The 25,708-nt window shown below is 41.3% G+C and overlaps 1 protein-coding gene across 1 annotated transcript in view; it reads left to right on the top strand.

The window, feature by feature from the left end:
* The first annotated feature begins 233 nt into the window (after positions 1 to 233).
* Positions 234 to 25,708, top strand: part of rap1gapb (RAP1 GTPase activating protein b) — a 100,706-nt gene continuing 75,231 nt past the window's right edge. The window contains exon 1 of the mRNA XM_035153104.2: positions 234 to 318. The gene's annotated coding sequence lies outside the window, so the exon portion shown is untranslated. The remainder of the gene's footprint in view (positions 319 to 25,708) is intronic.

Genomic DNA, 25,708 nt, shown 5'->3' with positions numbered 1-25,708 from the left:
TCGGCGGGGATCGGTCACATGACGGTGACAGCATGTGCGTTTTAAAAGAAAGGGGAAAAGAGACTTGAGCGTCAGATGCGGGGCTGATAACGCACCGAGGATCCGGCTGCACAGACCCGCACCTGTTTCTCCCCGGACCCGGACCCGGCAGCCTCCTGAGGAGAGGGTCCTCATTTCCTCTCCAACCGCAGTTTGCAAGAATAATATATACCCGCAAGAATTAAACGCACCTACCGCACCTTTTGTTTCCTCCATCATCACCACAGCGGCGAGGACGCGCTTTCCACGCAACAGCTCGCACCATTTCTCCCCCAAAAGGTAAGAGAATACAACTTTTTTTTTACGCGTAATTTGCTGCGTAAGTGTGGTTTTTACGCATCGTTTTGCAATTAACAAACCAGAGTAGTTCATTGTCCCTGCAACATTTTTTTTTCACAAACCTCACGCACGGCGAGGCGGAGCGTGTGCACCTGAAGATGCAAGAGGCGGTGAGATGTGAGGAAACTGCGCCAACACGAAGCCCGCGCTGTTTGTTGTTTCTCCAACATCTGCAAACTGCAAGTGTTGTTCATGACTCCGGGCCACAGGGTAACTTACACTCAGTCACCGCAGCAGCCTAATTAAACATTTTGATGTGTAATTAATTCTGCCTTTCCCAGTAGCCTCGGTACGAAATCCCCTTTTCCAATTAGCACTCCTCCAATACACTGGGTAAACATGCCGATAAGAAAATCCAGTCAGTTTTAAACGCTTTAACACACAGAGGCAATCCTGATGAAATGGCCATTAAGTGTTTTCTCTTTTTTGTGTGTGTTTTGTTGCAGTAGTTTTTATTCTATCTCAGATTTGCTTCCTTCCAAATATGACAAATCGTTCTTTTTTATTGCTTATCTCTGTATTTTCCTCTGGTCGTCAATTTAAAGGAACACTGGGCTGTTTACGGAGTCAAAGTTATGTTTCAAAAGCCTCTGGTTTGATTCCCACATGTGGAAAATGTTGCCTCTTAGCAAGGCATGGCTCAGCGGATGCAAACAGCTCGGCAGTTTATTCAGTATTAATGGGATTTTTCTCCAGAGCCCATCAGGCGAACATGTGTCCGTCTGCGTCCTGCACATTCCGAGATGTGACCCCTGGTCCTGCTGGTCCTGGACGCCCAGCAGGCGGCCGGCTCACCCACAGTGTAACCTGGCTGCACACTGGGCAGTCCAGTCCATCACCTTTACTGTCAGAGCTGCTCTCTTCTCCTGCCAACTACTCTTTTACTTTTCTCATCACACACAACGTAATCAGGACTGACTTTCATCTCTGAGGTGGCTTTCATCTTTTTTGTGTTGCTATATGGAGGTGCACACCTGCTCAATCACCTCCTGCTCGTGACATGAGGATTAACTATATGTCAGAGAGGTACACGCTTGGTGAAGCTTGTGCAAAAGACGTATTCTGTTGAGAACTAAAAGACGTAAGAATTGTTTACGTCAATCGATCACGCCACCTGCTCCTGACAATGAACTATGTTGGGAGGCTCCAGAGATGTAGACGTTATCGGCCAGTAGCACTGAGCTGTGTTCAGGGAGCCAGAGTCATTGTCGTACACTCCAGAGGAATCTTGGATTTGCCTGTCACCTGAAGAATGGGCCTCATTTCTCAAGATTCGATCATCTTATCAGCTTCACACTTGACAGATGTATTGTTGAGGGGCCAAGGAGGTGTAGTGGTGAATTTGGTGCCATTTGGACACAAAAGTTCAGTATTTAAGTAGACGACCAGTGTTCTGTGGCTGGGACTCATCAACATATCTGACGTTGTAGATCTCAACAAGGTGTTCACGACTGATTCTCCAGTTTGGTGTTCTGCGTGCTGAGTCGAGCTTCAGAGGTTTGAATGAACAGGTAAACAGATCATTGTGCAGCAGCGGGGGTGCAGCTTCAGGCTTCTGCAGCAGGTCTTTACTCAAGTGGCTCAATTACTGCAGGTCACTATTTACAGTTTAAAAAAAGAAAAGCTGCAACCAGCATCACCACAGCTCAAACATACAGCCCATTCCAAACAGGCAGGATTAGAATGGGCACGGCAATATAAAAAGCACAGGGGGACGTGTTGAATGTTTAAAAACTTGATTTTCACCTGTGGCGTGCTTTAAAAGATTTAAATCATGCAGCTGAGGAAATGTCATGTGTCTGCTTTTTTTTATATAGCTGCTTAAAATGCAATTCTGAAACTCCCTGCAAATTCGCTCTCGTTCTGTGGCACTTAATGAGTGAACAACACAAGACGACACACAACTCACTCGTGAGCTTTGTGCAGCTTCTCTTTTCCTGTTTTCTGTGGCGTCTCCACTCGCAGGTCTTTTAATTTGAGTGGCTCTGATAATGTGCTCCCGGTAATCCTTTCAGCTTTCAGTCTGCAGTCTTCTCCTCCGTTCGGGCTTTATTCTGGTTTAACATTCACCTCGTGCAATCTTCATACACTGCTCTGTAAACAAACTGAATATGTGCCTCAGGTCGAACAATTTAAAGAAGAACATTTCTATGTCAATACCCTTTAAATGTCCCGTGGCCAAGAACTGAACCTTTTTATTGTCTGTAAAAGGAATGCCTGTAACTCTTAGCGGCTGTATTAAATGGTATTAAATTATAAAGGATGTATTTTGAAGGGCTAACACCACACATGCAGTATGTAAAACATTACAAATATCATAGAGTTGCACACCTTCTTAGTAAAAGCAAACCCTGTGTATATTGTGAACAGAGAAAGATAACTGCTGCTGCTCTGTATGAGTTTGTGTGTTCAAGGACGTCTCTTATTCGCTTATTAAAAGCAGCTGAAAAACATCACTGTGCTCTAACATTCATTTAAAAAAAACAACACAGATCTGCAGGTTAAAGATGCAATAAATAAAGATCCGAATGTGAGACTCTCAGGGGTTTTCTCTGACACACCACTGGTCTGATTCTGAAGAATCCGGGGTGGAAGGGTGCCTGTTGTTCCTGACTGGCTGCAGGGGTTCCTCCATTATGCATGAGAGGCGTCAACATTTTTTTTTTTGTCGTTGCCTTTTTGTCTTTTTGTTTTGTTGTGTTTGCGATGTCACAGCAAACCTGTGGCAGGACTGGAGGAAAAGCCAGAGTCTGACTCAGACTGTGTTTCATTGCACTTAACTGTAATTAACCAATCAGATAGATGTACTAGAGCTATGCACATTCTACATCTTAGCAAAGTGCTCATTGTGGAGCTTCGAGTTTCCTTTTCTTCCACTTTAAATTGTCTTTAACTATATCTTCATGTGTATCTGCTTTTTCTCAGGATATGTTATTATTTAACCACTGGAGTTTTATGAATAAACTGGGTAAGATTGTTTCTGATTGCCTGGGAATTTGGAACAAAATTGTGTTTGCAAGCCGTGAACAAATAAAATCTCACCTATAGAATGTAGGTTCTATAAAGATGGGTGAGGCGTATCCACTTCTTCTCATTGTACGAAAAGGAAGCCGAAATATCTCGGATACGGGGGCTGCCATCTTGTGTTTTTGACGTCATTTGGACTCAGAGTTTGTAAAGTAGTGATCGTGGTGTGGAGCCATAACTAATTAAAGCCCAACTTAGCAGACATATGAACACTAGGTAGTTCTTAAACGATTGTATAAGAACTACCTAAAATGACAGATATATTCTTTTTGGAAAATTTAGATTTAACGTGTACTTGGGTCCTTTTTAGTTTGGTTCATGTCCGATCTCTTAACATGGAGGAGGCAGTGTTTATGACCTTTAATTCAGCCAACCTGTAGAGGGCGCTCAAGATGATGATATCATGTACCGTGTTTCAGGGGCATTAACACATCAGTCTGGTGTTAATGTACTCAAACAACTGTTAGTACCACTTATCACATCCACATGCCGCACACAGGCTTCTTTGCTTTCTTGTATATACACAAGTGTCATTTTTGATTCTGGAGTTGACTCACGCTACAGAACGTTGAATCAAACAACCCCATAGTTTGCCTCATTCTGACATTGATTTTCACAAAGGATGAAAGGGAAAGTCTGGTTAAGCCCAGAAGCCTCGGATGAAAGACGAGTGGATGAAAGATGTAAAAAACGAACCACTGCCACTGTTGAGTTCATGTAAATAGCACATCTGTCACCCCCCAACATGAACAGCACAAGATAAATCTCTGTTTACTTTCCAATAAAGATTAATGTGATCCTCCATTGATTTTTATCCCCACTGCTATTCTGAAGGAGGATCGGTGCTTGTGTTGCACAGAAGAAATTACATTGCGTCACCTCCATTAAAAAAAATTGTGAGCAAGCCGGTTTCTAGCTTTCATGCCACATGTTGTGAGAAAAGCAAAATGGCTTTTTGTATGTTTCAGAAAAAATCTTTCTCACCTCTGTGGAAGATCAAAAGATACTGACTCAGTCTTTTTCTTACACAAACATAAACTCAGTTTTCAAACACTTATACAAAAATACTTAATGTTGATATTTATTACGTTTTTAAAGCATTTGTCAGCACTAAATTAAATGTCTATTTCAACATGCTGTAACATAAACTTTTCACTGAGTGTTATTTTGGTTTGTTACTGAGGTTTTTACATCATGAAAGAGGGAAATTGTCAAACATTTACGACAGATCATCAAATTCTAATCACCTTGCTGCGGCACCACAGGGCTCTTTCTGGGTCCTTTTGATGATGTGTCCCAATTCAGGGGCCGCTTCCTTGAGGGTCTACGTTTGAAGACAGATTGCATCACAGCAGCGAGCGACTAGACGGTCACATTTCAAAGTCTCCGTCAGATGCGTCCTTTCCATCCCTGAGCAACGAAGGATCCAACGAGGGGATCACTCTAGTGCCAATCTATCCCAGGATTCATTAAGCGCCAGTGATGAAGCTGATGAGTTAGTTTTGTGAGACGCCGAGCTGCAGTAAGTGCAGTTGCTGAAAGAAGCTAATGATGCGGCGGTAAAACCTGGACTAGCTGGTGGCACAAACAGGAAATCCTTCGTAGACCAGACCGTCAGGTTTCAGCTTGGCTTTCGCAGACTTCAGAGATCACACCTTCTGAATTTTGACACAGACTATCACATAATTTCCTGATTTCAAAATGGCTTCTTAATCTTGTTACAACGAATGACCTTTAATTAACTACGTATTTAGGTCAGAAGTCCCCTGGATATGTTGCTACTTATGTAAAATAGCGAGATATTGTCATTTTATGCGTTGAATGGATATTTAGGCATTGTTTAAAGTTATCTGCAACAGTAAAGTAGATATGGAAAGTTTATTTATTATGTTTTTATAAAGTCACTTGTACATTTTATTTCATGCAGGCAAGAAAATCGAAGCCATAATAATACAAACTGCATAACTACCAAAAGAAGGGATAATAACAAATTCAGCAATACACATGGGTATAAAGTGTATAAAAAACGCAGATGTTAAATAAACTGTGTGACACTGAGGGGATGTTCTTAATTTCCGTCTTTGTGTTGAATTGCTCCTCTGACAGAGAACCACTGTTCTGCTGCTCCGTGCAGTTTCTTGCTGGTGTTATAAATCCGACAAATAGAGGCACTCCGAGCTGTAATAAACAGGAAACTTGTTTGGTATTCTGTGGTGCGACCAGAGATCCCATTTCATGTAGCGGCTTTATTGCCAGAGAGCAGCACTAGAGGAGTCCAATCATCCCCTCGTCCAATAATAGTCCGGCTGTTTTTTGTCTGTATATGTAATGAACCGCGACCGCCCGACTCTGCACTCTCCCAAAGACGGGTCCCAGATAAGTGTCTCTGGAAGGACACTATTAGTTTTTCCTTGTGCTCCCTGATTTGTTCTTTGATTGCTTTTGCCTGTGTTGTTCACATGGAATCTATTATCCTCCAGGTATCAGCACCTTGGCAGAGACGGAGCAAGTTATCAAAAAAATTCCTCTCCTTTCATTACATTCTTGTTTGCCAACATGAGTCATTATACAGCACATTATAACTTTTTCACCTTTATGTGCGATTTCCCAAATTCCCTCTGTCTTCACATGCTTGGCTGGAAAAATGACTTGATATGAGGCTTCATCCTGAAATGCAGGCAGACGAGTCGTCTCCTCTGAGGAGCATGAGCCCTGACGCCTGGAGAGGAAGCCAGATTTCAATTTATGGGAGATATCGTGGAGAGGAGAGGATTTGACGAAACCAAATTGAGGCATCTGAGAAGCGAGCAGTGGCGATTCATTTCTTTAAAGGCCTGGAACCGTGAGTGGGGATGAAAACCCGGAGAAAGTCGGTGACAGAACTAGTTTCTCTTCGTTTCTCTCAGTCCTGGAGGTCTTGAGTTGTTAAGATGATCGGATTTAAGCTATAAATACTACTTACACTGTTTATAGATGTTGGCAACAAATCGTACTTGTTGCAGAAGTGCATTGTGGTTGTGTTGCCTGGTTTTGCTTGTGCATCATGTGGTAGAAGTTGAGAAAGGTAGTTTGAGCCCTATCAATCCAATTGCCCTAATCATGTTATCTGAGTACTTCCCACGTAGCATTGCATCTGCAGCTAGCATGCCGTATTAGCAGCTGACTATATGGTGTGTCCCGAGCTTAGACTGTAAGCAACAGTGAAGCCAAAGCATCTCAATGGCCACGTGGTGACTGGATGCACTAAAAGGTCATAAACCCTGCCTTCTCCATGTTAGCACACAGGACATGGACCAAAGTAAACAGTCAAAATACATGCTTAATCATTTTCTCCTCAAAGATGTTTGTTCTTATCACACTGTGGTTTATCCAAGTGTTCATTTTCATGGTATGATTTTAATTAGTTATTTGATGTTATAGAAACTGGGTGATGATTGACAGCTGAGACTGACTCGTGATTGGTGGATCTCCGTTCATATCCAGGATATTTAAGCTTAATTTCTGTATACTGGTGACATGTCGTCCATCTTTGTACACAGTCTATGATATGTACGTGTGAGTAGCGTGGTGCTTGGCCAATATGTACTGACCATATCGACCAGAAAACCGCTTCTTGTTTCACAACCTCACAGAATTACCATAATTTTGCATTTCCCAGGGACAAATTATAGCTCTCGAAACCAACACAGCTTTCGACAGCTTGTTAAGTCACCAGAAAAGAATGTGGGTTGTAATTAAAATTGTGGCACAACTACTATATAATAACCAGTAGATTGGACGAGGTAAAGACTGTGAAATATGTCACGACCACTTATAAATCTGTTTATATCTTAATTACAATTATGTGTTCAATCAAATTCCTTATCTATCGCTCGTTGATCAGAACTCTGTGGATTTTGCTTTCCACTGTAAATTGCTCTTTAATGATATGTTAGGCTCCTGCCTGGAGATTTCCCATGCACTCTTAGATGCTGCCTTTCTTGAATAGCTTTCTTTAAATATGCACTGATGCTGCCAGTTTATTTGAGATACACCTCCAGTAAATACTCCGCAGCAGCGCTTTGGTAAATCCAACCTATGTGAAGCTCGTCACATTGTTGTCACATGCTTGTCGGTTGTTGTTGAGATTATGAGAAATCCGTCACGGTGAAATCAACGGTGCTTAGTTTTGCAGGCTGGTTTGTGGAGCTGTAATGTGTTGGATTAAATTGAAGTCCATTTAGTGCAGCTGTAATTGCAGGGCTGCACCTACATACAATTTGTGAGTAAACAGCATGGAGACTTTGTGAAATGCGCTCTCTGTCTTGCATCCATTTACATATTGTCCTCTGGAATTTCTTCATTGAATCACAAATTATTTTTCTGAGAAGATGGGACTCAGTGAGGTGCAAAATTGCACAGCACCAAATATTTGTGAGAACCAACAAAGAGTAGCCCTGGTTTGAACTCCAGGGTGTAATTAAATAAAAAGCCTGAATCAATGTTTTCTTCAGGAACACTGAAGGATGGAAAATGACAAATGTGTTTGAAACTACTCATTTATCTCTCAAGCATTTCCCTGCGTAATCATGTTTGTCACATTTAAAATGTGAATAATGATTTGCAAATCTGAATTGGTTATGAAACATAGGGTAAGAGTGGGAGCCTTTTTAAAATATAACAAACATTAGCAGCCCAGGGTTCTGTGCTGGGGCGGAGGGTGACACATTCCTTCTGGTCTGCATTTGTTAAAAAAAAAACTGTCCACATTCATGCTGTAACGAGACACTGCACATTGTTTGAGACATTGCATGTTTACCATTGTAGTTTCAAATGACTCACACACTAATGTGGATGTTTTACAAAGCAAACTTTCCCCTCTGTGTTTGAGCCTCTCATCCACTCACAAACCCAAACAGAGATTTTACAAAGTGAAGAAGTTTAAAAACTGCAGTTTCTGTGTATCCGTGTGCACATTTAAAACTAAGTATTTGCAAAATGAAGCTTTCTTCGTGCATGCCCACTTGTGCTTTGTGTAATGAGCATATGAAAGCTACAACAGCAAATATGGCGGCTGTATAACGGTTTCTCTATGTTTGGTTAGCACTGCGAGGTCTAATTACAAGTTTGCAGCTGGATTTATCATTACTACACCACATGAACAGAATTCACACATATCGGCTTCGTCCAATATTACTTGGACCACAGTTTTATTCTCTGGTACTTGACGGATCATTGATTTAGACTTTATCGCCACCTACTGGCCAAGCATACTTGTTTTTGCGTTGTTTCCGTGTTTTTTCATAAAATGAAAGTTATGTGGATATTTTTTTTTGTTTTAAAGGGAGGGTAAAATAACCATTAGACAAGGCATGAGTGTAAACATGTTTTGTGGTTCTGTAAATCTTCTAACTTTATAGCCTACTTTCAACTGTGAGGTCAACAAAAGCAAGATTTTCCGCTCTTATCGAATTTTGGCTTGTCTCAATGCCACAAGCTGTAAAAAACACATTTACATATAATTACCTTGTAAAGTGGTTGTGTCGAACACACAGCAACATTAGCGTTCAGTTGAAGTTGGGCCCTTGCCCAAGTCCACTCTCCTTGTGGCTCTATTTTTGGTCTCCACCGACCCCTGAGGGAAATTAATGGCTCCGTAGCTGCTGAACACTCCACTTAGTTCCCTTGTTAGTTGCTAGCTGTGTGTGTGTGTGTGCTGTACATGTGGGCAGGTAATGTTTAGTGGGTCTATCAGAGCTTTTTCACTAAATGCAGTTTCCTGTGCTCTGGAGAGATGAAACTGAAACACAATTATAAAATTCAAAGATCTTGTTGATCTTCACACTGGAGTGTTGCTTGAGAATTTAGCTGCAGTCTAATGATGATTTTCTTTGCGTTTGCTACTGTGTGCATGTCATATTTTGAATAAACCTTACAGCAGTATGTCCCTTGTGCCAAAGAAAACAAGGCTGCTGCAGTCAGACTCTCTTGATTTACTGCTGGGTCGATCCACTCCTCGCTGAGAGCAGTACGATGTCCACTTAGGCAGAATCTCTTAAGTGAAATCCTTTCCCCGCATCAAACAAAGAACAGTCCCCTGCGCTGCGCTTCTGTGGGAGGGCAGAGCGGACGACTGTGGAACCGTTGAAAGGTCATGAGGCAGGAATGAGTTTACTGATAAGAGTCATCACGGCGCTCTGGGGCCGATGGGCTGTGTTGGCTGCACAGTCCCTTCCATTACTCATGTAGCATGAGGACCTTGGTTCTGTCACCTCCGTAATTAAATGGTGTAATGACAGCCACCTCTGACTCAACACACATTCACACCCAGAGAAAGACGGGGCTCCCGAGCTTACCTTCGTTATTATATATTTAAACATTATCAATTCATATATTTTGTTTGTACGTTGTGCGTGGAGCTGAATGAATTCATGCCGGAGTAGCAGAAATGATATGTATTGATGGAGTGTTATGGGCTGAAATAGCATTTTTCCGTGGTCATGAATTGGATATTTTCGATTGCGGAGCACAGAAGTAACACAACTAAACCAAAAAAGCCTCAGTAAGCTTGTGTCGGAGCTTAAATTAACATTTTTCAAGGCAACATTTCAACATTTCTTTAACTGTATATATTTTTGAATACAGGCCGTGGAGAAGTGGGAAGCTTGAAAAGGCTGCAATCAGCAGCTCATACATTTTACATGTCCCAGGGAAGCTCGACAGGGAAATCACTGAGTTGGAGTCAGCTGTTGAAGACCAATAACGTTTTGGGCACGGACGGTGTTGTTCACAGAAAATGCATTTTAAAATGTTTGGGAATGAGCAACTTCCCTGTCAGATTTTCATTATTTTCTGACAGTATTATTCAATGCATACAGGGCTTCTAGCAGAAATAAAGAAATCCTTATGAAGGCTTCAGGGGAAACATTACAGGACAAAAAAACCTGTTTCAGCTTATAGGTTATTGATCGATCAATTACATTCACTTGTAGTAATCAGACCAGCATGTCAGAATATTAAGAACAAAAACATACATGAGGCAAAGCAACAATCGTCCAAATCAATCGCAATTAAATCACAAAAGCCTGGAAAAGTGAAGCCAATGGGGAAAGTACCTTCAAACTGTATTTGAGAGGGCGACGCAGTTTCTACTGAACTCTTTGAGAAAATGACCCGACCTCATTTGATTTAAAACGTTAGAAAACATTTTCACAAAGAGTTCATGGGCTCAATCTCTAGTTTTAAGGCTTCTTCAATACAGCATGATGTTAATTTTGTAAATTACGGATGATAAAGCACAGTCTGCATTGGGGCTTGGATACCATGTGATTGACGGCAAGTGAAGGTGTGTGTGTGAACTTTACTTACCACCTTTTCTTACATATTTCCTGTGAATAATTGCAGGTGAAGCCCTGTATATTTAAAGAATCCTGTAATGCAGTGATCGCGTATGAGTCACTACAAGTGTTGTATCTTTGACACAAAAGCAGAAGCCAGGGACTGCTTCACTCTGAGCAAGTGAAATGATGTCACTAGACATTTTTTGAAATGATTTCAAGCCTGAAAACGAGGGGAAATGCCTTGAGACAAGATCTTTTATGCAGGGTGCATCTGCTGGTGGAAGCTCGGCCAAAGACCCAGAAATGCAGTGATTAATGGACGGAATTGAAAAGAAGCCAGTCGTATAAAGCTCAGGCTTCTTTTTTATGTAAAGCCTGTCAGATGTAATCAAATGCCAGAACGGCTGCTACAACCAGGCCACGGCCAGACGAGACTATCGTGATGCAGCGTGGTGATGACGTAAAGAGAGAAAGGAATTTAACATTGGGAGAGCCTGAACTTCAATGCATCACTAACAAGCCTGCAGGAGACATGAGTCAGACCTTGTGACGACGATGCCCTGTTCGCCCTCATTCTGCTGCATCCCCACAAATATCTGTAAATGTTCAGTTTCTCTCCCATTTCTATGTCTCGGTTACAGAAATGGTCAAGAAGCACAAACACGAGGAAATAAGATGGTTCATATTTCAGGGCGTTCATGTTTTTGTTTACAGATGAACCGGTTAGTTGTGGTTTCACATTGCACGATAGGTACGTACGTCCTGTCATCTGCCTATTGACTGGGACTGGTTTGTAGATGTGCATCTGACGTGGGCGTGTTGTCAATGTGACATTTGTATTAGCTAACTGTTTTGAATATAGTGCATGGAAGAAAATTGCTTTTTCATTTGAATATATAATAATGAACCGGTTCACTGAGTCAATGTTGTTGCCTCTGTAATATCATTAAGGTATTGGGCGTTCTAACGTCTAAATGAACGTCCTCATTACTCAAAGATTATATCATCCGTGGCGAAGACGTCAAGCAGAAAAAGAGCCGCTTCAGCTTCTTTTTCTTTTTCTGTCTACTTCATGCAATTGGTCTGAAATTGGAGTATCCCAAAAAAAATCTTTCCAGACCACCTTTTCATTTTGGTTCAACTTAAAAGTCTGACGGTATAAAGCCTCCTTAATGACTTGATGAGGTGTTCCAGTCGTGGCTGAAGACCGTTATTGACCCAAAACGGGCTTTGAGCTTGTTTTTCAGTAGCACCAGCACCGAAGAGCCGACCTCAGAGATTGATAAGAAGATCACACTGGTTGAAACGAATGGGGGGGGAAGTGTTTTAGAGCAATGTCACTCTGACAATGTCACTCTGACAATGTCACTCTTCAGTATTCACTTTGCACTGATGTCCAACCTTCAGCCAGTAGCTTCTCCACGAACCTCTGCTTTAGAGCTGTATCACCCAAAGCATCAATTAATGAGTCGTATTGTTGTCGCTCCTTTGAAACAGAGATTTCTGATCCACTTTCCTCTGCTGCTTTACAGGGCAGATTATTATAACGTGATTATTCACACTCAAATTTATTTTCGGGACTCTTTCACATCTGTTGCCATGTGCAGTTTTACTATCCACAGTATCGTTTGATTCTCGTATCAATGCTAATTGATCTGCTGCACGTTTCGCATAATTTACACCATCTCTTGCGTGGTTAGAAAAAGAAAACACTATTCACTGCAAGTCATGCGGCGTCCCACTTTTAGAATTCCATTCAGGCTCACTGCAGGACTGATTTCTGACCAAGTGGCTCTTGTAGTAACAGTAAAACGCCTTTGTCTGCAGCTCTTAACGTTGAGTCTGCAAAAGCCTTAGAATCTTGGAAGGTTTAAGGCTCTCGTTCGCCAACACATTGCAACAAATCACACACTGCGGTTTTGGATCTTCGCCATCTGAGAAGCCACATTTCACCGCTTTAATTCCTTGGTTTTCTTTCTCTGTTGGACATTTTGTAGTGTTTGCATCTGGGGATTTTCTGCACACACTTATAAGAAATCGGTTCATGTGTCTGTAACCCAACTATAATGTTCAATCAGGAGCTTGTGCCCCATGGTGGTGCTATTAAGTATGGCGCTATGCCATGCACTCAATTACAATATTGTGTGCTTTGATTTGATATCGACTTACTGTCACACCCTTCCCACAACCCCCAGGTCAAGATCCACAGCATTAAGGTGACATAAAGAATTTAGGTTTGTTTTTCAGTCTGTTAAGTTTAATGATATCTTTACAGCGTTCAGCAGTTAAACAGCCTCGGAGGAAAATCTAAGCTACAAGGTTTCTATTGCAACTAGAATAACAGGCAATCATATAAATATTTACACAAGCCCCCAGGGAAGTTTTATTTGTGATTTGTTTGTAAATGCATTGTTTTTTTTAAGAAAGTATTTTCTGAATATATTTCTCGGACAGTTCTTAGAAATCACACGGTGCCAAAGGTAACTGTGATGAATTCATGAGAGGAAAGGGGGGCACGTTTTTTTACTCTGCAGTTCAGCCAGGTTCTCTGCCTCAAAGAAAGAACTGTCTTTAATCCACAGAACAAAGGCAGGGAAAAAAAGCAGAAGTACTCCAAAATAAAAGGTTCAAAAAAGGGAGAAAATCACCTTCTTTGAGGCAAGTTTATTGAAATTAGATTTTCAGTGTTGGCATCAAGCGTTTCTCAGGGTGTCACAGAACTCTTTGTAAAGGTCTATATATCTATATCTATATATAGATATATCTATCTATAGATGGATATCTGGTGATCTTTGCTGCTGGCCTTACAGTCCTCTAAGTATGTATTGATTACACTGAGGGGAGTGGGTTGTGTACAATCCGCTGCAGTGTTTTCAGATCTGGAAAAGAAATGTTGATCATGTGGTGATGATGTGAGATTTTCAAAACAACATTTTTGTGGAAATGTTTCACCAGTAAAGGAATCTTGAAATATTTACAGTATTTTGTGTTGTGGCACTCGCATGCTTAAAACTGCCCTTTTTTGTTCCAGCCAGTTGTTGTTGTTTCCAGTTTTCTTAAAAACGAGCATCTCTTGTGTTTGGAGTTTGTCTGGAAGAGAAAAGTGTTGGGACCTGTTATTTTCTTCCAACACTGTTTGATTGAAGTATGTGACGCTGTTTCATGACCATGTTTTTGACAATGACTCAAATCTGTGACAAAACCAGATGAATTTTTTTCGGCAGTAATAATGTTTTATAGTTTTTTCTTGTGCTTACTGTTGTGTCAAATCAATAATGTTTGGAGGTTAGCCCTTATCAAAGAAGCGAGCTTGCAACCAGACAGAAATCTGTGATATTGATTTTCATATTTTTTTTATTTACTCTTTGTGAAAACCAAGTTTAAAAGTTCTAGCAACGAATCATTTGCAAGTTGGACAGTGGAATCTGAATTTATTAAGTTATTTGATGTTTTCCACAAAACGATGGTAAAACGAGGGGCATAGTGGGAACTGTTGGGTTTCTCCTCTTGTATCGTACATAATGTATTGTCAAGGTCTTAACCTTCAGATATATATACGATTTGGCATAATGAAGAAACTGAAAATGGAGACATGTATGCTCATAGTCAGGTGCATCATTTTAATTTGGGGTATTACTTGAAAATGTTTACATGCTCTTATCTTTCCACATACTGTCCGTTGCTGCAGCTCCTCCTTTCAGCCTCTGTCTGAAACGCTTGGTTTTAGCTCCTGTCTCTTTAAGGCACCCCCTCCTGATAAAGCCCGCCCTGCTCTGATTGGCCAGCCTGCGCACTCTTGTGATTGGTCAACCATTTCTAATTATCAGCCCGGGCTACTGACGAGGGGTTTGAGGAGCTTCAGGAGCAGTGTTTTCTGTCTCTTTACCAAAGACCTCGGGCTTTTTAACTTTGCAGAACTTTTACAGAAGAGAAAGGAAAAACAACAAAAAAACATTGTCTGTCTCTTTAATATCAATTTCTAACAATTAAGTGTTGAAGGCTTTGAATCAAAATGTGTCAGCACACAAGGTCATTCTGTTTAGTTGTTTTAGTTTTTTAATATGTAGCATGCATGTGGTCTTTTATTCTCTAACATGGTTCTGGAGAGTTTATCGTAGTAGTTGTAACTCACATACAACCTCACCGACTCTCAGCAGACATGCATACACTCACTTCTTATGCTCATTCACACACACACACACAGCCTGTTGTGAAATATCGGCGAGCTGTGCAACATTGCCCTTCTGCTCCCCAGGGTGCAAAGAGAGGAGGAAAACACAATTACAGTAAAGAGGAGTTAGTGCTGTCTGCAGCCTCCTAACAGCGTGTACACCTCTACCTTTGACTGCACCAGACAGCATTTACATAAAGGGGGGGGCGTTCGAGGGACCTGAGTTGTGCCCACACAGTTTATTTCATAGTTTTCACGGTCTACTGGAAGCCCATAATAACTGTTTGTGGCTCTAATCCAGCCTCGGGGCTGTGACAGACGCCTCAGGCAAGGCTGCAACATGCCAATCACAAATATACAGTATTCTGTAACCCAGTCATTATCTACAGCATGTTGTCGTAGTGATGTTATTCCAGCTTTCACTTCCTTACTTGAGTAAGAAGCTTACTACAGGTAGACTCTCACCTTTATTCACAATTTATGGTGATGAAAAAATGCTTCCTCACATTTACTGCACAGTACACACAGGTAGTTTAAAAAGCAGAAAGTCTGTATAACTCTATACAGTTCAATAGCAACCTCAAAACTACACTGTCCAAATTATCATAAAGTTGAATCAACACCTCTCTAAAGAAATACTGAATATTTCACATTGTTACCTTTGTGGATGTAGAATTTATTGCAGGACTTTTGTGCTCTTCTTATTTATTTACCTTCCTCAAACTCGCTGTCAACTCCACACTTCAGTTTAACCTGTCTCCTACTTTCATTGTTTAAATAAGAATCCCTGAGGAAATCCTCCGAATAGAAAAGTGCTCTTTAGATCTGACTGTGTTTTTCTGCAGGAAGGTCGTTTGTCTGTTCCTTCTGAAACTTGCTGAAAAGGAAACGCCATATTGAGATGTAGACTTGTAGTTAAATGTATAGTCGGCGAACCCAGAGAACCCAGGCAAAGCAGATTTATTTTGAAAGGATACAACAACAAAAAAATAATCCAAGCCCTGTGCTCCAAAACCAATAACTGTCCATCACAGTGACTGTGTGGTGGAGGAATCCTCAAGTTGTAAAGAGGAGCCCAGCATGGCCGACTGTAAACTCACGGCTCATTCACTGTTGATAAAGCACCCAAACATTATCATAAAGAATACGAAGCCTCTGGTCATGCGTGATGATGCACGAGCAGAGTGCACGTAGGTCGGGCCTTCGATCATGTGATCCAGGACGAATGAACTCTTCACAGCCCCACAGATGAAGGATTTTTATTTCTTTTTGTTGTCAGAGCTTTTCATTTATTCAGTGCTGGCGGGATGTAAAAGGGATTTCAAGAGATGTAAGAAAAAAACGCTTCTGAAATCGCCTTAGGTTCGGTTAGGTTTAGAACATCAACTTGGGTTTAAGTGATGAGTGAGGATAAAGGGATCATTGTTGTCATGGTGACAGTCTTTTACTATAATAATAAACACTTGGTTATGGAATGATCATAGTTAAGAAGAAAAGATTGTCATTTTGGAGCATGAGCTGAAACGATGAGAGGTCAGTCTCTCTTTCCTTTCCATGAAGTAGGTGATTAAAATGATACCTTGAGCTATAAGAACCAAAACAAAAGAAACCAAAATGCAAAGTCAATATAACCCTCCGTCTTCACTCTATGAATAGAAAGCCGGTGTCAATTCTTTATAAAAATGTCCTACAGTCCCTTTCCCTCAATCGTTGCTCCACAGAGCAGACAGTTTCCCCCAGGGTCCTGTGTTCCTGCGAATGTGAACACTCGATTCTGAAGACTTTGTTTACTCCGTCATGTTCCGTGTTTTCATTTTTCTACCTTCTGGCAACTCATTGTTTCTCCCTCTTTATCATCCCAAATGTTTTCCACGCCTGCGGCTCTCAGGGACATCTGCCCCTGCCAGGCACCGCTTCGACGAGTTTCTGTTTCCCTTATTGTTGCATGTAGCGTCAGGCGGTGTCAGACAAAGCATAGTATCACAATCTCATTAAAAAAACGTAATTGTTTTTTTTTTTTATTCAAATAAAGCAATTCAGCTTCAGCACATTTTATGAAATTGCATGTTGTGAGCTCTATGTTTTCATTTTGTCAGATCTGAAGCTCATAGTTAATAAATAATTAATAATGGTGTTATACACGCTTTGGTATATTTACCGTGTAATTCGGCAGAAGTTGAGTTGTTTAGGATGCTCCCCTGAGCCCCATCCCTCCATCGCACTTTGATCCGCAGTGCTTTCTAAAAGCTTTAGTGTGGGTGGAACTGTTGTGGAGAACAGTTCTTGTTTGTGCCATAACTTAGTAAACAACATCCTGTACTGACCCTGTTGTCCAGTCACGAAAAAGCAACTAAAAGCAGAAGGTTTTCAGTGTTTTCTCTCGATATACGACACCAGATCTTAAAGTGAACGACTGATCATTACCCCAAACACGCCGCGTCCCAATCATCTGACTGATTGTAGCGTAGCACAGATTGAATGGCGCCTCATTCCTCACGCTGCTGCGCTTCCACGAGTAATTACTCGCTGCATCAATCCCTGTGTTGTAGGAGTAAAAAGACTGAAATGTTTTCATGCTCACAGCTTTTCCCTGCAAGTGTGAATTTCCATCATTCTGAGACCCAATACATCTTCCTAGATTTTATTCCAAATCCATTCATTAAAGGAAATGTCTGATAAACAGTATTTTGATTCAGTGCACTCGTCTTTCCATTAAGAACCAAAAAGGCTAGAAAAACAAATGCAATGAAGAGCATTGAAGGGGCGATGCATTCCCTGCATTGCATTTAGACGTCTATATACATGCATTATCTAAAAATCATATTATCCTCTTTTCTTATTTAAAAAAAAACCCCTCTTTTGTACAAAGCCAGACACATTCTTAGATCTTGTGGAAGCATTGATTTTTCACATGTTACACCTTAAGGTGAAATCCAATACAACCAAGCTATTTCAGCACATCAAGGAGGTGAGCAGCGTGTGGAAACGGGCTCGGTGCAGCAGGTGCATGCTGTGGTGTGGGCAGAAAAAAGCAGCAGAGAACCAGAGTATGTGAACAAACTGCAAATATAAACTGATGATTTTCTGAATCTCCTTTATCAGGATTGAAGTCGCCCCGGAGTCTCTCCTCTTCTGAACTAATCATCCGGCTTCACTTTGCCATTATCGCTCAATTTGTTTTCTCCTCTATGTTCAGACTATTTACATTTAAATCGGTTTATTGTGCTTGTCCTGCACCTGAAGGCTTTGTCACAGATGATTATCTCATTCCTCTCATCAAGACGCTGTGATTACAGTTGTGGTTTCGACCTAATTACTTTTGTTCCTTCTCCATTTTCTCCTTTGCAGAGTAGGTCAATGTAAATAACTGGACTCGCTGATTAGCCTGACCTCCTGCTGTTAATTAGGATTAGAGCTCACACGGGATATATCATTGATGGTGGGTGATAGTGAGAATGGCTCCGCTGTCTGAAATTAGGTCTGGTGTGTGTGAGGCATTGTTGTCTGAAGAAAAACGCAGCAGCAGTTAATTATTAAATGGGCTGTGAATTGATGTGAACCTTGGGATGCATTATGTATTTCTGAGATTCAATCCTGCAATTAAAATGATTAGTTTGCCGTAGGCGTCGCTCTCAATTACCGTTGTTGTCTCGTATCAGGATAAACTCAGAAAGCATCTCAGTTTTCCCCGCAGGATAATCGTCAAGAAAACATCTCTTGACAGAGCCGCCAGTTAATCCCAGAGCCGTCGGTAAACTGTGTTCCCACTGCTCATTCCGTAGGTGATGGGATTTCACCCTCAGTCTTGATTTTCCAGGTAACTGCAGATGCTGAACTGAAAACTGTTTTTTAATGTTCGCATCTCAAATGATCTCTCGGGCGTAAAGGAAACATAACAGCATGTTTGAGTTTCTCTTTCAAAGATAAAGCAGCAGCAGTGTTATGCCTGTATTTACTTCTTTGTGGCAAATTTCATGGAAAGACTTAAACAAACATTGTGATGCTTCACTCCAGTGTCTCTACGCCGATTCAGAATCCCATTGGTTCCTTATTAAGATGTACAAATAAAATGTTCTGTGACTTTTTTTCAAACTTTTTCAGCTCCAGATTATGAACCGTCTTTAAGTCGACGGAAAAAACAAGCAAACAAAATCCATTGATCATGTGACATACGATTAACATGTTTTGTAATATTTGATGGACGATGGTTGAGCTCTGTTACTGAGGAATAACGTCATGGAAAATGAGTAGAATCAATATTGCTCGTTTTTATCCATTTACAGGTTTTGTTGACAAAAAGAAACGTTCAGCTGCTACAAAAAGTCAACACTTCCTATTGATACTTGACAATAAAACCCATCATGACAACTGGTTGGGATTTAAAGTGACACAGATGAAGATTAATAAAAAAATGCTAATTAACGTGATCACTGGGAGAATTTCAGAACATCCCGAGTTATTTTTTATTTGAATTAATACGATCAAAAACACTATACTGCTAATTTTTACGATTAAGGCTCTAACTGAACATAATCCTGTTGCTTCAGTTCAGATTCACGCCTCCAAGGTGATTTGTGTCAATTAGAGTTTCTGCTTCCTATTTAGAGGGAATTTGCCTGAAGATACAAACGTAAGATTTCTTGATGTTTCATACGATTCAAACACAGCATGTTTTTGGTTTTGTTAAATGATTTGATTCCTAATTTAGAAGCAAACCTCGTGAAGCACAAATTGGATGTTTTTATAATTTGTTTCCTTTTGCTTATTTGCTTGCTTTCTCCATTTTGATAAATCCAATATTTCATGCCTATTGCCAGCCAATCATAAAGGCCCACACACATTTTCAATTTATTATTCAAGCTCAAGGACAGAATTGTCATGGCGGCTTAGTACTGGCATTAACCCGACAGTGGAATGCCTGTCTGACTTTCCATTAACCTACACAATAGAACCGCCCTGCTAATTTTCACAGCTCCACTTTAGCAATAAATTGATATTCATGATGTGTGTTTTTGCAGCTGCCAGTTGAATTCCGAGTACACAGACTCGGGGGGGGTGGGAGGTTTAATCTGCTTGAGGATGTGTGTCATATTTAAGTCAACAAACCAGTCAAATAAGGCAAACTATAGCCGATTAAGACGTGATTCATACTGGATCATACTGACAAATGAGAGCACCATTAATTCCTATAAATGGTTTTTTTTTGTATCCAACAAATCCACTGCGTGATGGATATGTGCATTCAACTGTGGATACAGCTACTAGAAAGTTTATTTAATTTGGATTGATCACATTTAAAATTCTCTGCGCCGGAAACAAACTCGCTGTCTTGCCTGTGTTGCATCTTGCTGGATACAAAGATAATAATCACAGTGTTGCACGTTCCCAAGATGTAAAAAAACATTACGTGCACAAACCTTCATGGCTATTTACCTGCCCACTCCTGGAAATTCAATGCGCATCATAATGTTGTGCCGCAAAAGGTGTTCTGCACTGGCAAAATAAAGAAGAGGAAGAAGAAATTGGTGGGTTCATCCGGGTGTCATGCATCACTGCCAATCTGACAAAAGCCAGATGTTAGTGGAAAAGGGGCTTCACACATAGGTCATCAATCATTTATCATCTCACCCAGATCACGTCACAACATTTTACTGACAACAAAACTTGAGATAAGAATCAGAGCTTATATAGCGTCACCTACTCAGCGGGAAGGTGGTTAGAAATATCAACTACAGAGGAAAAACATGTTGTATTGCCAATGTGTGGCGAGCTGTAATGTGGTGGGAGCGTCCCGGGTCACTTCCTGTGGCGTTTGAGACGGCTGAGACCGCTATTTGTTGAGATTATTGCCTCTGCATGGAGTCGGCGACAGAGGCGGTGAGCAGCATGCAACACTGTCTTTATAGAGGCCATTCTTCACTGCAGAAATTACCTTGACAAAGATGTGATACTTCCAGAGGTTCGAGTGCAGGACCTTGTAATTACAGACCAGTCCGTGGTTAATTAGAGAGGAAACATGGTCTAATCCCTTATGCTCTGCATTTGTCTTTAGATGCATGGGTTTCTGAAGCTTTTTCTCACATGCGCTGTCTCATTTCTTTATGAAGTAGCTTTTTCATCTAGGTTTAAACACACTGAACCAGTATTATTGCCAAGATATTTATAAAGCGTTCAGTGAAGGGCGTTAAAAGCTCCTTTCCTGCCTCTATTGTGTTTTTTCATTAAGTGGCAGTAGTTATTTAGAGTGTAGCTGAACCTGTGATCCCCTTCATTAAATGTAGCATCTTATTTGCTGCTTCGCCTCGTTCTCTCTGCATTTTTTAGTTTTATAAACCTTTTTCCCTGATGATCCTGTGACTAGATCATTTGTGAAATAGCTATTATGATGAAAAAAAAAAACATTATTTCATTCCACATTGTTTCCAGTGTTACATATGAGCCTCTCACAGTAGAACAAGCTACTTCAGGAGAACAAGAAATAAATGATGTGTCTTCATTGTTCTGTGAGGTGATAAGAATTAAAATATGAAACACCCCAAAACAGAATATAAGCAGACATTTGGGTTTTCGAATGGTTTTCTCTCCTTTTTGATGAAGAACTCCTCCAGAAGTGAGGCTTGAGTCAGGTGAACGAGTTTTGGTAATGATCCTGTATTCCATCAAATTATCATTGACACATTTGACAAACTGACTTGACTGTTGAATAATTTCCTTCAGTGAACGTTTGCTCTGCCGAGGAAGAGCTCCTGTGTACAGGCAGTCATGACTCACTCCAACAGTGGTTTTTTCATGTCCTTCCTCCTCAGTTTTGTGCCAGTTTGCTCTGACCTCCGCTGTGAGGAAGTCAAGTTTCTTTGAATCTTGGGCCAAGAAGCAGTGGGAGCTGAGAGTCTAGCTAACCCTAACCCCATGACATGACAGATGGCCTGTCAAACAGGGTGTTGTGTACATTCTGAGCTGCACTTCTCATTGCACAGTCAGTACTTTTCATGTCCTCTGGCATCAGTAACAACAGACAACACACAACTAAATGGTTTAAAATAGAATGTGTTTGTGAACTGCAGCTACAAAGGGAAAACAAGGCCTCACCGGGCAAAGAGATATTCAACAAACAGACAATACATGGGCCTGATGTAAGAATATATAAGGAAATATGCACAGCAGAGTCCTCGTTTCATGAATATTAATGACCAGGACAACAGCAGGTGCATTTCTTTATCACTGCTCATATGCTAATGTGGTGGAATATTGTGAGAATTAAAATAGAAACCAAACTCGCAGAAACCACAAAACCCAACAGTGCAAACACAAGAGCACGCAGTTCACTCCCATGCACAACACAGCCCGAGTGACAGATAAGATGCGGAGCCATGACGAGGTCTCACTGCCTGTGAGGACAGTAAAAACTTTGTGGACGTTTTGACGGCACACCAACATAGGGGGTGCTCCCGATAGAGGGAGGAGGGACAAGACAATACTGCTTATAAAATACCAAATCGGGCGAGTAGAAGTCAAATCTACTGTAAAGGATAAAAGCGTTGTCAAGTTTTCTACTAATGTGCTGGAATCATTTGTTTGTGTGTTACCTGCTGGATACATTTCCTCCGTACGCTCGGGGAAGAAGTCATTATTTGTCCCATCTAGAAAACAGGGCTCTCTATACGATAACTCATGTGGTTGTTTACTTGACGTGTCTGACGCGAGCGGAGAAATAGCTGCATAATGACCTGGCTGTGAGAAATTAGCAGCGGCTGATTCACTCAAGGTGAACTGCCCCGTGCTTGACTCTTACCTTATCTTTACTATTGATTTTATCTCCGTGATCACACAGACATCTTAATCACTCAAAAGGACCTTTTTTTTTTGTCCACATCTACACTGCACAGCACCTACTCGCTCTAAATTAAACATGAGCAATAGTCTCTATGATCAGTTAATACGTCGGCCGTTAAATAATAACATTGTCTGATCTATAATAAAAAATGTTCAAACACTAAGATCAGGTGTTATTTTTTTATGTAAAAAGCCAATTACAAAACATCTCTGGGAATATGTTGTAATTTGGAAATTCTTTATTCAGCCGTAAGATTTCTTATTCGAACCACAATGTCTCCATTGTGCCCATGACAATAAAACCCCACATCTCCCAGACAGTGTTAATGAAGCCTTGTGGTGGCGAAACAGGATCCCTGATAATTTAACAGCGTTTCCGACAGCCCACAGGGGCCCCGTCATGACTCTGAGCCCAACTCATTTCAGGTTCAGATATGCATACGCTCCGGATTCTCAGAGGAATTCTCGCCTGCCGGAAAAAAAACTGATCCGCTCATTTCTCGTGGCGCGGATCGACATCTTTGAGCGGCGTCCTGATCGGCAGGTTGCTGAACCTTGCATCATCAAGAGGGAAAGAAATGTACGGAGTTATTCAGAGGAAGGTAATAACAGAAATCCTTCAGCTGAGGAAGGTGGCCTTGAAGGAAGTCCTTCCAGTGGTTGTAGGAGGATGTTTCCCTCCCGCTGAGGTGTCCCAGCAACAAGACTCTGGATGTCTTTTAATTAGTCACCTACAGGCTCCTCTTGATCAGCAAATGAGTCGCCTACGGGCTCTTCTGAAGATCCCTGCTGACGTGTAGCATCGTTCTGTACTTTCAACAAGTGGCTAATTACACTGCTCAGGCTCTGGTCTAAATGGAGAGTTGATTTGATATCGGGACGGCCTCGATGATTCTCAGAGCAGTTAACGAGGAACACGAATGGCTCTGTAACCCCCTCACTCCACCAGATAATCTGAAATCCGATATTTGTTACCGTCCAAGGTTCCAGACCAGATTCTCGACCCAATTCGGCCCCAAATCCTGTTGTCTGAGCTCCGCTTAAGTCAGCCTCAAGGATTCAATGTAATGCGAGGAGATTCCCAAATAATCACAATGTATTCTGGGTAAGATGTGTGTCTGCAAATCCTTGACCTGCTCGCTCTCAATTCTCTATCTCGGAGTGTTTACTCAAGTTGATTGAGAAACGTATTAGAATCTCAATAACAGAGCGTGGACCCACTGCAGGGTCAGTGCCAAGGTGAATTTGATGAGTACAGTTAAAACATGGAATGAGACAAGGTTTCTGAACGGGAGACGGGAGGGCAAGAAGAAATGGTAGTGACGGAAGTCATTAGTCATAGTTATTTTGTGTAAAGTCTCAATTTATCTTACAAAAAGAAAACATTAACAGAAATAGATGATGATATTGAATTTAAAAGCGAAAGAACACATGTTTACCCAACATTATTGTGGCTGTAAATACAGATCAAGGTTGTAAATCATACAATTCAATCGTAAGAGAAGGAGAAACAGTGTTGAAGTTTACTTGAGTTTATGAGACACATATTTAAGCACATTGAATTGTTGGGGGGGCATAAAATAATCGTTCATTAATCGATTAAAAAGTTTTAAATAATCGTGATATTGATTTGAAGTCATATCAACTTTCACAGTTTCATGCTTGGGACACGCATCATCCACAGCTTTCATACTAACATTTCATCACTATTAATGCACTGCCAAAGAGAAGTATACGGGAAGTACAAGAAATATAATCCTGGACTTCCTGTGGGAGTGTGGAAAGGGAGAAGTAATTTTTTATGTAAGGCTCAGGTGTCCCTATAGACCGGGCCTAACAGGAAACACAATGCAGTTCGCCAAAGCATAACGTCACCCCATTCAAAGTGAATGAGTCTCATTTCTGTTGAAACCTCCAACGCATTCTAATGGAGCCCAGTATCCAATAAAAAAAGAGCTGTGCTGTAGGAGAGAACTTTGGAGAACCACACACTTCTAGAACCTGGCAGTCAGAGACCAAGTTGTAACAGAGTGTGTCCTGCCATAAAATCCAGCAGCTCTCCAGCAGGATTTGACTTCTAACGGCAAACTGCCACAGCTATTAATCTGAGCTCCCGTGCATATTGCTGCTCTGAGGGTCATAACACACCTCTGCAGACCTCGGCAGCATGTTCGTTTCCTGCTCCAACATTTATCTAGTTGCAGGGATGCATTTCAGGCTCATGGAATTACGCAAATTTGCATGAAGCTCCCTTTTGTTCGAAAGGGCGATTCTCTGTCTATTGTCCTAGTCCCCAAGGATGCATTGAATTTAAATTCAATTTAATCCTGCGTTTTTTCCCTCCCTCTGCCTTTGATGTGACCTTGCATCGCCCGTCATCCATCATCCCAAAACACAGACATCCTGGATAGGCTTCGGTTCCGGTCTGAAAGGTGGAACCGAGGTGGTTTTTCATCCCTCAGTCGAATACTATTTAAAGGAAATGAAAAATGACCCAGGCCTCCGACACTCCTCTTCATCACTCCCTCAGCATTGCCACCAGCAGAGCAGCAGAGTTTGAATGGAGGCACTGAACAGAAATTGATAAGGTGTTGTTGGGGGTGTTGTTATGGGCTGAAAACTGTGCAGTGTGTGTTGCTTTATCATACATGGTCCACATCTGTGAGTTGTTTATAACAGCTGGCACCACGATGGCTATTCTTGCATATGTGTGAGCTCTGATTCCTCGTGTGTGTGTGTAGAAATTTGATAAGGGTATTTTTATGCTGTGGCCGGAGGCACTATGTATTTAAGTTGACCGCCGTCCAGCCCACTCTCGTAACCGAGATATTTCAGTGATGCCTGGAGGAAATTTCTTCAAATGTGGTTTAAGCATTCATGTAGACTCAAGGAAGAATTTATTAGATTTTGTTGGTGGAAGTCAAGGTCACTGTGACCTCCTGTCGGTGTGAACATGATGTATCAGGAATGCCAGGAGAGA

This window comes from Hippoglossus stenolepis, chromosome 3 (genome assembly GCF_022539355.2).
Source record: "Hippoglossus stenolepis isolate QCI-W04-F060 chromosome 3, HSTE1.2, whole genome shotgun sequence".
In the NCBI taxonomy this organism is placed as follows: domain Eukaryota; kingdom Metazoa; phylum Chordata; class Actinopteri; order Pleuronectiformes; family Pleuronectidae; genus Hippoglossus; species Hippoglossus stenolepis.
Note: the sequence above shows the minus strand (reverse complement) of the source record. Positions and strands in the feature narration are given on the sequence as shown.